We start from the raw sequence: 13,829 nt of genomic DNA, 5'->3' as shown, positions 1-13,829 counted from the left end.
AATACGATTACGAGATTGTACACAAGGCAGGCAAAGTTAATAAAAACGCCGACGCACTCAGCCGACACGTAGGTGAAATTAATAAAATCGATGAAGAAGAAATTAATAAAATCGATGAAGAAGAAATTAATGACACAAAAACAGAGCGGAAATACACGGAAGAGGAGAAACGCCGCATACTATATGAGTATCACGACGCATCCCTAGGAGGACATCAAGGGACAGAACGTACCATTAATAGAATCCGGTTACTACACAACTGGAAAGGACTGACTAAGGACGTAGAAAATTATGTAGCAAAATGTGAACTCTGCCAAAAAAATAAACTTTCGCGAAAAAACAAAGCACCGCTGGTAATAACAGACACCGCAAGCAAACCATTCGAAAAATGCGCTTTAGACATCGTAGGACTCCTAACGATCTCTGGTAATGGGAATAAATATGTACTTACCTTCCAAGATAATCTAACGAAATTTAGTAAAGCGATTCCGATAACTAACCAAGAAGCCGCAACAATTGCAAGGGAATTTGTAACAAAAATTATTTTCGAACATGGTATCCCAGAAAAGGTCTTAACCGACTAGGGTACAAACTTCCTTAGCCAAATGTTCAAGGACGTCTGTAAATTACTAAAAATTGAGAAAATTCAGACAACTGCCTACCATCCAGAAAGCAACGGAGCCTTGGAACGATCACACCGTACCTTAGCAGAATACCTTCGCCACTACATTAATGCTGAACAAACAGACTGGGATGAATGGACATCATACGCGATGTTTGCGTATAACACCACACCGCATACAGCCACGGGGTTCACGCCGTTCGAACTACTTTACGGGCATCAAGCGACCCTACCTACGGCATTATCGCAACCCCCGAAGCCGACATATACATACGATGACTACGCGCAAGAATTGAAAGAAAAATTACGCGCCGCCCAGCAAATCGCAAAGGAACACTTAAAAAACGAAAAGGTGAAAGCAAAGGATAACTACCACAAAAAGTCGAAGAATACCACGTTCAAGGTAGGAGAAAAAGTGCTATTACACAACGAAACCGTCCGCAGGGGCCGATCCAAAAAAGTCGATGCATTATGGACCGAACCATACACAATCATCGACAAAATCTCCGATGTCAATTATAATATTAAAGTAGGACGAAAGATAATAAATACACATGCGAACCGTTTAAAAGCGTTCATAGAACATTAAGAAAGAAAAATTTCGGCACATCTATTTCCATTCCAGAGCGCTAATGGCATGGAAGATGCAGCCTACTACCGCAAGAAAAGACCTAGAAGAGGAATACGAGGTAGAACAATTTAATCGAGAGCCAGGGATATACTTCGAAAAAATCGGTTATCTACATCAAGTAGAATCTAACTGGAAGTTAATAATTAATATAGACCTAGGAACCTTAAATAAAAGATTCCACGATTTACAAAATTATATTGATCACGGACACCTCCTACACAAGATACAAAATAAAGAAAACTGCCAAATCCAAAAAACGATTATCGCAACGGAGAATGATAAATTAACACAACTCTTAAAACGAGTAAACACCATATACAGGACACCAACAAACAAACGAAGAGGACTACTCGACGGGATCGGGGCACTAGCAAAAACACTCTTCGGAACCATGGATGCCAATGACGAAAAAGTCATTAAGGAACAACTACTCCTCTTACAAAATCAAGAGCAAACACTGCATCACACTATGAAAAATCAAGTAAAAATTTTAAACACAACAATTGCCCACATCGATAATCTGGAAAAAACAACACAATACAACGAACAACTACTACTCAATTTTACCACCAAAATCCAAAAACAGATGGCAAGTCAAGTACAACGAGAAGAAATACACGAATACTTCTCCATAATTAATGCCATAATAACGGATTTGATGAGAGACCCGGAAGACGTCATCGAACACTTAATGGCAGTAAAAACAGGAAAGATACATCTGTAGGTTTACGGATTTGATTTCAGACGGGAGAAGAATGTCTTTAAAAAGATGAATTTATATACAGATTCAGATAACTTTATTTCTACTCAGATAACACATACTTTTGCCTTCGCGGAATTCGGCGCTCTCCCTGAAAACTCGCGAGAGACGATCTAGCCTCGCTATGCCCCGCGCGGGCCAATCAGGAAGCGACACGTCGAGTGTTCGAAATCGCACGCTTAACTGTCGCACGGTAAAAACAAGGGCAAGAACTGCCTCAAAATAAATACGAGCTCAAGACAATATACCTACAGACAATAGAGATACAATAAACTCCAGCCGCGGTTCGTCAACACGCCCGAGAAATAATCTAACATACAAAGCAATTCGAAATGAAAACGAAATCAAACGAAAAATTCTCGATTCCTACATTCGGCCATCCTGCGCTGATATCTGTCCTCAGATATTCTCAGCATCGTCGTCGGTTGTTATTTCATCTTCTTCATTTATCCAACGCTTCATGTATTCGGCCGCGGTGGATGTCTCATAAGGCCCTTCATGTGCGCCCACCTTCTCGACGATATAGCGGTCATTCCGCAATATCTTAACTCGCAATATTTTAACTCGATACGGGCCGAAATACTTGTGCGCGAACTTCAACCCAGGATTAGCCTGCGTTCTTTTGATCGCAACCAGGTCGCCTATTGTGTAAGACGTAGCCGGCTTCCTTCGTTTGTTAAATCCTCGGCGATTCTCCCGCTGTATCTGCCGGATAACTTCCTTGGCTTGTCTCCTTATTTCATCGCGATTCTCTTCAAATATGGAAATTAGCTCCTTCTCCATCAATTCTCGGATGGAGACGTCGTCCCTCATTTTGATATCCGTCCCGAACAGTAACCTGAAGGGCGTCGTCCCAATGCTCCTATGTTGCGTGGCATTTAAATATTTTTGCGCTATATTCAAATGTTTATGCCACTCTTCTGGTCGGGGGGCGGACAACTTTGTCACTAGCGGAATTAACGTCCGGTTGACCCGCTCGACTTGCCCGTTGCCCCTGGGCATTCCCGTCGTGGTGAGGACATGTTGCATTCCCTCCGCCTTGCAATATTCTTGAAAATCGTTGGAGGTGAACGCGGACCCGCGGTCCGAAATAAGTCTCCTCGGATTTCCAAAAACATGCGACTGTCTTGTTAAGCACGCCAACACCTCCGCTGTGTTCACCGTCTTAACAGCGTAAAGCCAGATAAACTTCGAAAACGCGTCTATTACCGCCAGTATGTATCGATACTGTTTCCGCGTCGAAAGGAGCGGTCCCAGGTGATCGAGATGGAACGTGTCCAAGGGAGCCTCTCCCTTCTCGATGGGATGCAACATTCCCTCCCTCTTACCATACTTTCTTTCGGCTAGAATACACGACACGCAGTTCCGAACGACTTTTTCGACTTTCGCTTTCAAGTCTGGTATCCAGTAATCTTTCGCGACTATACGCTCAGTTTTATCCGCCGATATATGACCTTTATCGTGCACGTATCGGATAACTTGCGTGTGCATCGGTCGGGGAATCACCATCCGCTCTTCGTCGCTAGTTAATTTATATAAAATTCCTGCTCGCATTACAAAATTATCAGTCTTTCTCGCCTCAACCAGCTCAATAATTTCTCGCAAACTAACGTCTTCGCGCTGAGCTTTCCGAATTCGCGTTACTATATTATCTTCGCACTCATTCCACATACACGCAGGCAACGGATTTCAGCTTAGCGCGTCCACGTGCGCCATCGCTTTCCCGGGGCGGTGCTCGATCGTATAATTAAATTCTTCCAACTGCAGAGCCCACCTCGCCACGCGCATGCATAAATCTTTCTTGCTCATCGTAAGGCTGAACGCTTTACAGTCTGTCAATATCCTAAAAGGAATGCCTATTAAATACACGCGAAACTTTTTCAAGGCTTTAATGACTGCGAGCACCTCGAGCTCATAGCTGCTATATTTTTCTTCAGCACCAGTCGTACGACCGCTAGCATAATAAACGGGACGTAACAAATTATTATTATCATATTGCAACAAAATAGCGCCGTAACCGTATTTTGACGCATCGGTGTGGAGCTCGGTGGTCGCATTTATTTGATATATTTTAAGGACGGGATTGTTTACCAGAGCGGCCTTTAGTCCGTTAAACGCGTTCCTCTCTTCCTTCTCGAATCGGAAAACAGCATTTTTTCTTAATAGGTTCGTCAAGGGTCGCGCAATTGACGAATAACTACAAATAAATTTACGGAAATAACCGGATAGCCCTAAAAAACTCTGAACCTACTTCACATTCTTCGGCTCCGGAAATCTCGTGACCGCGTCCGTTTTTGTCGCCGACGGCCGTATGCTACCCGATTCTATTTCGTGCCCTAAGAACTCGACTTTACTTTTTAAAAATTGACATTTCTTCCAATTTATTGCTAACCCCGATTCACTCGTCCTGTCGAATATCCGTTTAAGTTTCTCCAAGCCCTCTTCGCAATCTCCCGACGGCACGATCAAGTCGTCCATGTACGTCAGTACTGTCCCGTCGCTAATAAAGTCTCGGAACGTCGCGCTAACGAATCTCTGGAAAACGGCTGGTGAATTACATAAGCCAAACGGCATTTTAAGAAACTCGTATTGCCCGTCAGGCGTAATAAATCCCGTATATTTTCTACTGTCCCCGTCCACCTCAACGTGAAAAAACCCGTTTTCCAGATCTAAGGTCGTAAATATTCTCGCGCTCTGCGATCCAGCTGATCGTCGATCAGTGGCAGGGGATAACGGTCCTTTATTATTTTCAGATTTAAACGTCGGTAATCTACGCACAATCTATACGTGTCGTTCTTTTTCTTCACGAGCACCACGGGGCTCGCATACTCCGATAACGACGGCCGCACCACACCCTCGCGCATCCAATCGCCTATCTGTGTTTTTATTATTTGCTTCTCCCGCTCGGAACATCTCCGCGCTCGCTGATACACAGGCTCATCGTCCTTAAGAACTAATCGCATTTTTACATCCACACCGCGTGTTTTATTTGGCGTATAATTTCGTATCATATTCTCCAACGCGTCTTTATTTTTATCGTCAAAGTGTACAGTGTCAAATTTATTCGCTTCATACTTATAGTCGATCTGAAACACTTCCGGCAATTTTGACAATTCCGAATCCGAACTTGGCCTCAAAATTAACGCCTCATTCTTTATTAAAATTTCTACGGTTCTTAGAAAATCGGCTCCAATAATTAGATCATATCGCATGAGCCCATCGGAAACTACCCGTATTTTCATCAAATACACGCTATCGTCTATATGAACGTCGGCCTCGAACTCGCCTAATGTCTCATTACCGTCCCATTACCGCGGAAATAGATTTTGTTCTCTTTTAACGGAACGTTCAATCGACTATGGCAATCCGCACGCATCAAGCACATATCGCTTCCGGTATCTACCATCGCCCGGATATCACAACCACCGATACGCACGTCTTTATAATATTTTTTATCGCAGAGTTCGCTCACCGCACAACTATCTTTAGCGCTCGCTTTTCCGGTGCACCTCGCCGCTACGTGCCCGCGCTCGCCGCACCGAAAACACTTCACTCCACTTCCTTTTGTCGGACAGTTCGCACTGATGTGATTTTGTCCGCCGCAATTGTAGCACCGTCGTGGTTTCTGCGCCTCGCCGTCGCCTCTCCGCTGCCTCGCTCCTCCCTGAGATCTCGCGTCGCCGTCCGGTTGTCCCATCGGGGCGGCCGTGCCATCTTTCTGCCCCTTCGGCCGGAGGGTCACCTTCTCGAATGCCCGCAACAAGGATGCCGTCGTCTCAAATCCTTGGATCCGCGCTTGGTTTTGCAGATTCAGATCCGTGATTCCGTCAACGACGTAATCAACGAGATCGCTTTCCTCGACCGGCACCCTATTCGCCAGAATTACCTTATCATGGAGGTACGCGCCGAAGGCCTCGCCTTTCCTCCAGATTCGTCCCTCAAATTCTTTTCTGCGCGTCACTTTATTCGGGCGGTGGTCGAACATGCCCTTCATTTCAGCTAAAAGATCGTCTGCTGACATTCGATGTGTTCAGGTTCAGGTTTCGAACGAAACCACTCGGCCGCCTTTCCTTTGAGGCGCGAACCTATTAGTATCTTAACCATCTCATCTCGCAACCTATAGGTAGTCGCGAGGAGACGCACCTGCCTCTCCCAGACGCTCCAGGAGTCGTTGGCCCCGTCGAAATGCGACAACAATTCGGCAATTGCTGTTATGCCGACTCGCGCCGTCGCTCCCATCGTCTCCGTCCATCTCTCACTCTCCTGGCCACGCTCGGTCTCTCGCTCTCTCTCTCTCGCCCGAAGAAGCTCGGTCTCCCGTCGCGCCAACGCGAGCTCTCGCTCTAGGAGTTCTCTCTCTCTCCTGAGCATGTCCATCTCCCGCCGCGCTATCTCCGTCTCACTCACGCCGGCTGCCACGGATGCATCTTGTTCCTCATCGTGCAACAGATTATTCTGCACATCGTTTTCCGGCCCGCCGAGCCAATCGCCCGCAGGATCCGCTTCCAATAATCGGCTAATCAATTCATTTTTCGCTCCGGTCGTACTTAGCCCTAAAGTCCTTAGCTTCTCCTTAAGCACCGGGACCGTTAAACCGGAGGCATTCTTTGTAGGACTGATTACCTCTCGCCGACTCACTCAGTGTCAACCTTGCCTTCCACTCTATTGCACTCAGCACTCTCAGGCAACGCTATCGCACTCGGTACCACTGCAGCTCGCTATTGTCTCTCACAGTTCAATCGCGGCTCGAGCCCCCAAAAATTTGTAGGTTTACGGATTTGATTTCAGACGGGAGAAGAATGTCTTTAAAAAGATGAATTTATATACAGATTCAGATAACTTTATTTCTACTCAGATAACACGTACTTTTGCCTTCGCGGAATTCGGCGCTCTCCCTGAAAACTCGCGAGAGACGATCTATAGCCTCGCTATGCCCCGCGCGGGCCAATCAGGAAGCGACACGTCGAGTGTTCGAAATCGCACGCTTAACTGTCGCACGGTAAAAACAAGGGCAAGAACTGCCTCAAAACAAATACGAGCTCAAGACAATATACCTACAGACAATAAAGATACAATACTCCAGCCGCGACCGGTTCGTCAACACGCCCGAGAAATAATTTAACATACAAAGCAATTCGAAACGAAAACGAAATCAAACGAAAAATTCTCGATTCCTACACATCCGAGGTTAATTCCGTTAGATCAAATCATAGAAAGTCTCAAGGAAGCCACGTCACAAGTGCCCCAAGGACTATTCTTCCCCTTCGGAATCTCCGAAGACAATTGGCTCACGATTGAAAAATTCGTAACAGTTAGCGCATATTTTAATAACCCTTACGTACACACTATTTTGCGCTTCCCACTAATTTCGCATCCTAGATACAGTGTTGCCACCGGTCTAAAAGATCTTATCCCTACTAATCTTATAAAAAGTCCCTACTTTTCCCTACGCTTTATTTTTTTATAATTTAATTTAATTTTTATAGTTCTTACTTTTATTTTTTATTTTTTTTACATAGTATAGTAATATATCTGTAATAATGATTTTCTGTATAATATAATTTCAACGTAATATAATATATTATAATTATATTATAATATTCTTGTTTGTAGAGCCTCACATGCATTAAAATTATATAATCTGATTTATATGAATCAGTAGTAAGGATTGCTTTTGATTAAATTGTAACGATACCCCCGTTACCCGACCGAACACCGTGCGGAAGGCTGCGCCCGGCAAACACCGGCCGGGCGATGCAGCGGGCGCAATGCGCCATCATTTATTAAATACACACGAATCGGGCCAGTTATTCAAAATCCGTACGGCGTACCGAAAACCACGACGTCACGAAAATACCCGAGCGCTACCGAAGACGCGCGGAAATTCCCGAACGCGAAGCCGGGACGCTTAAAAAGAGCGATTCGAGGCGAGAAAGCTCATTCCGGTCCCGATCCGCTCTCGAGCACACATCCCGAACCGATTCCAGAATAAAAACACGAGTAAGCCGCAAATAACGGGGGTCGGGTGTACTCTGCCTCCGGTGGGTGTTCCCATCTAGAAAGCGCTCTAGTGTCTTCCGTCTTCTCTCGCTGTAAGCGTATGACCAAAGGGGTCGGGTGTGCCCGGTCTCTACCGAGAGTTTTCGGTTAGCGGACAAACGCTGACGTCCTTCCGTACCCCGGTTCCGGCAATCAGTCACAAGGTAGGGAGTTCCCCGCCTTGGACGGGAGTTCCCGTCGCCGGTCACTATCCTCCGCGCAACTATATCCTTACACGCGGACGCGAGTCGCGAGTCGCTAAAGAGCCCGCGTATAATCCCGCGCGGCTTTCGAGATATATCGAACGCTCTCTCGGGCGCGAGAGAGAGTCCGCGTAGAAAAACGCGAATTCCGGAGCCACGCGCTCGGCCCCGCCGCGCCCCGCTTCCTGCGCCGTCACCGTTCGCCACAATAACATAAACACGCGTGAACTAGTGGCCCTTTAAAGTATAGCTACCCGAGCCTATAATAACCTCGCGATTGAAAACATATGATCGCGCCTCTCTGTATCGATATTATATCGCGGATTTTGTACGTTATTTAGCCGAAGCGTTTACCGCATTAATTCTGTTAATTGTATTATTGTTATATCGCGGATTTTTGTATATTATTTAGCCGAAGCGTTTATCGCATTAATTCTGTTCTTTTAATTGTAGTATTGTTATATCGCGGATTTTTGTACATTATGTAGCCGAAGCGGTTACCGCATTATTTCTGGTAATTGTATTATTGTTATCTCGCGGATTTTTGTGCTGTATTTAGCCGAGACGTTTCCCGAATTATTTATGTTAATGGTATTATTATTATATCGCGAGTTTCTCTCTTATATGGACACCAAACGGACGAAACATTAATTTCTTTTGTGTCTTTTGAATAAACAGTTTATTAAGTTAAATATTAAATCATCGTCTTGTGTTTTCGCCTGAACCGTTTTCCCCGAACCTTGTGATCCCGACTGAGCGCAGTCCGACCGTATCGGAAAGAAAACGGTACGTTACAAAATAAAACCAGAAATTTTGGAGAAATAAACATTTATTCATATATTTAAACATCCGTATTGATAATGACAGATAAAATAATAAAATAAAATATACATTTTATTTATTAAACAAAATAAAAATAGTTTGAATTATTTTATTCATCAAGAATAAATAATAATTTGCAACTAAATAGATTTTAAAAAATTTATTCATCATCAGACTCTAAAAAAATCCAGTCTTCTTGAATTGTGTTATTATTTTCTTTATTCTTATACGCATAAACATTTTTGTTATAATTATGTATTAACTTTTTATCTATTACATACGTCATACAATTTGTATTGCAATTTTTCATATCAATTTTTACGCGAAGTAAAGCGCTTACTGTTGAACTTGAGAGTTGATTTCGTTTTTTAGTTTTTATGTCTGAGCACATAGAGAACATTCTTTCTACATCTGCATTAGAATGCGGTAAGGCCAAAACAATTTCTGCAAGTTTGCATATATTTGTAAAATAATATTCGTCATTGAAATTTTTTATATTTCTTAATTTTGTCCAAAATTCAAAAATATCTAAATTTTCTAGAAGAGTTTTCTCTTGATTCAGAAAATATGAGCTTATTAACTCATACTCTTGTAAAACCTTAAAACTATCAAGAATATCGCAATACTTATTACATAAATTAGTAATAGAAACTTTTTTATTCAAACACATTTTGGGAATAATAAATTCAAATTCACTCAAAATTTTTTCTTTTAATGGTAAACGTTTAACAGCTTGTTCTACAGAAACTTGATAGAATTTTATACATTTAGTTTTAAATACAGTAATATCAGCATCTTTACAATCTTTTAAAGTTTCTAATGCTTCTTTTCCTATATTAATTTGTTCAAATGGAATTTGATGGTAAATTATGCGGATGATAAATATTTATATCACAAAAATTTTCTTCCTTGATAATATCTGGTTTTAAAAAATTAATACATAAAAGTTTCAAAAATCTTTGTGATTCTGATAAAATATATGGAACTAAAATTTTGTTTGACTGAAATAGTATATTAAAATTATTAAAAATAGGCAACACATGTTGCAAAAATTGCAGATAAGCCTTAGTAAAAGGATTATTTAATTCATTTAAAATAAAATCAGCATTTGAATGTCGTTCTTCAACTGAAGCTAACAAAAATACTTGTTGCAATACATTCCATTGCTCCAGAACTCTTTGAACAGCATTTAAAAGAGCAAGCCAACGAGTTTTGCTTGGATTAATAATTTTATGTTTTTGTGATTGCAAATATTCTTGTAATTCTACTAAGATAGCCTGACGTTTAGGACTTCTAGAGAAATAAGTATATAAAGAATGCATTAATTCTTCTACATTTGTAGGTAGTTCAGCTGCTGCGCTTGCCATTAAATGTGTTGAATGACAGATACAACCTAAGATAAATATGTTTTTATTCATAGATAATAAATGACTAGCAAAGCTGTTATTTTTACCCAACATTACATTAGCATTGTCATTGCAAAAGCTTACTATATTCTTTATATCTAAATCAAAGTTTTTTAAACAATCATGAAAACTGTTAAATACATTTATTGCAGTGGCCCCGTTTGTACTTAATTTTATATAATCTAATAACTGTATCTTAATGTTGCTATCATTACAATATTTGACAAGAATGCACAAATTTTTATCTGAACTTGAATCAGTGCTCTCATCAACAAAATCAGAAAAATATTTATTTTTTATTTCATTGCTAATATTATTTTTTATGTTTTCTGCTATGACATTTTTCACAATTGATGTACATTTAGTTCGATGAACTTTAATTTCTTTAGAAAGAGAATCATTTTTAAAAATAAGTTTATTGATACTAATAATATGTTCCATTGCTCTGAAACTTAAATTATGCTCAGCTGCTAGCAGAGCATATCTGATTTCTGCTTCTATTTTTTCAGTGGAATGTTTTTTAACAAATATCTCATCTATATTTTTAATAGTTTGCTTACTCTTAACATTTCTTTGATGGAGAGCTGTATTTATATGTTTTTGTATTTCACTTTTTCCTGCAGATAAAATTTTGTTGCAAGCTGAACATTTTATTTTGTACTTATCATCTTCAACATTTGTAAGCCATGCAGCATCCTTAAATTCTTCTTTCCATTTTGAACAAAATGCTTGACGTCTCCATTTGGTTTTAGCTTTTTTTATTGGAATGTTACTATCATCGCTCAATTCGTTATTGCTGTTTGTGTCTATTGCTGCTATTTTCGTTCATTTTTCTGTAAAAAAAAGTAAAATTCTAATACTTTTATGAATTAATAGATACTATTTTCATTAATCCAAGTAATGGATACTATTGAATAAATAGAAATATTACCTTTCAATGTGTGTGATAATTAGCACAAGTAAACACGCACATAGACATAACCAAAGGTTAAATAAAACTTAATCGAAATATGAGGTATAGGTATGTATCGAAATATAAGGAATCCGAACAAAAGATAAATAAAAACGTTAAATACGTGTCACATTTGCGTTCTTGTTTACGACAATAACGGCTGTAAACTGCGCACGCCGCACGTGCGTATGGGCTTCTGCTTCTTCACACAGGACGCGTCGACGCGTGGTGAGAAGGCGACGCGATAGCCAATAGATCAATATGTCAATACAAAAAAGTCCCTACATTTTGATCAATTTTCATTTATCTGTACCTACGCTATTTTACTTATAAAAATCCCTACAAATAGGGAAAAATCCCTACAAGTGGCAACACTGCCTAGATATAACATAGTGAAGGCTATCGCCCTACCGAGTTATAGCCACGGGAATTTATTTACCTTTGCAGAAATAAACCAACCGATAGTAGCCATTGATAACGAAAATCAAAATTATCTAACAATAACGCAAAGTAATTTAGAAAAATGTATTAACGTAGACAATCACTATATATGCGAACAAAATAGGCCCATCTATCACATAAACGACAATGCGATCTGCGAAATTCAAGCGTACACACACACCCCCCCAGGGCAAAAGTTATGCGACACACGATATATACATTCCAATCATACCATATGGATTGAGCTGACTAACCAGCACTCATGGTTGTACTCCACACTTACCGAGCAGTCGATAACCATAAACTGCCAACACCATGAAGAATATAGGACAACCATCGCGGGGACAGGACGAATCACACTAGGCAACACTTGTAAATTAGTAACAGCCGACATGATTGTAAAAACTTTGGGAACCATAGACGGCACATATCTCCAAGCGTACTTACCAGAGTATAATATCTCAAGGTTAAAATTCGAAATACCAGCGAACCTGAATACAATATAGTTAAAGAAAATAATTCAGAACCCTACTAAAAGATTTAAGCTCGAGACTACAAGATCTAACAAAAGATCTAGATAATGTCAGCGTCAACCCGCTTTTACAAAAACAATTTATATATCTAATATCAGGTAACACAGCCATACTTATTATAAGCATAATAGCTATAATATTGTACCGAAGAAATAGAAGACAAAACCCACCACGTGAAGAATAGGGAAAAGAAAAACTCGATCCGTTTTCTTTTTTCCGCGGGGGAAGGGTGTTGTAACCGTAAACACTATGACACAACCATGACCTAAAAACCCACAAAAGAGAACGCAGAATCAGCATTTCGAAAGATATAGCGCGCGCCTCGAAATCGAAAACGCAACCGATTGCATACACGCGTTAAGACATCGCGACACATTCGAGATCGCAAAACGCAGACGATGCAAAAACGATTGCATACATGCGACACATTAACCGAAAAACAAAACCTACTTTCGGGTAATATAAACGCGCCTGATTAACTCCTCGGGGCCGTATTCCGAACCGAAGAAGACAAGTAATTACATATAATCTACTGCGAGGACGCGCTGCGATTCGATATACCAAAGAATTGTACACGTGAGTTGGAATAAACTCTTCTCTTGTGACCAAAGTGTTCTGTTCACCACCCTCGACACTCGAATTCCCAACTCCTAAGACGAACGGACCCCTCACAGTATCCTACAAATCCCGTTGTACCCTGAGAGGCACAACACATTATTAACATACTTTTTTTGTTCGTATCTTCTTCCTCTTTTCTTTTTCTTCTTCTCTCTCTCACTCTCACTCACTCTCTCTCTCTCTCTCTCTCTCTCTCTCTCTCTCTCTCTCTCTCTCTCTCTCTCTCTCTCTCTCTCTCTCTCTCTCTCTCTCTCTCTCTCTCTCTCTCCTCTCCCTCTCCCTCTCCCTCTCCCTCTCCCTCTCCCTCTCTCTCCCTCTCTCTCTCTCTCTCTCTCCCTCTCTCTCTCCCTCTCTCTCTCCCTCTCCCTCTCCCTCTCCCTCTCTCTCCCTCTCTCTCTCCCTCTCCCTCTCCCTCTCCCTCTCCCTCTCCTCTCTCTCTCTCTCTCTCTCTCTCTCTCTCTCTCTCTCTCTCTCTCTCTCTCTCTCTCTCGATCTCGATCTTTCTTCTTCTTTTTCTTTTTATCTTTTATCTTAACAGCTTGACAACTAACCAATTAATATTATACATATATTAATATAATTATAACAATATAATAAAACATAATACACAAATTACATGTAATTACACACAAACACTAACACACGCATAAACGCACGTACGCATAAACGCACGTACGCATGCACGCATATGTGTATAATATATATGTATACACGTGTGATAAATATGAGTGTTTTCAATTTAACAACACAAGTCGACACAAGCGTCATTCTAACTTTATTCACATAGAATGTAGAAACAAAG

Source organism: Prenolepis imparis, unplaced genomic scaffold (assembly GCF_030444845.1).
Source record: "Prenolepis imparis isolate NDT839.2.m4 unplaced genomic scaffold, iyPreImpa1.0 SCAF_2, whole genome shotgun sequence".
In the NCBI taxonomy this organism is placed as follows: domain Eukaryota; kingdom Metazoa; phylum Arthropoda; class Insecta; order Hymenoptera; family Formicidae; genus Prenolepis; species Prenolepis imparis.
The sequence above is the reverse complement of the archived record's forward strand: the minus strand, read 5'-3'. Positions refer to the sequence as shown.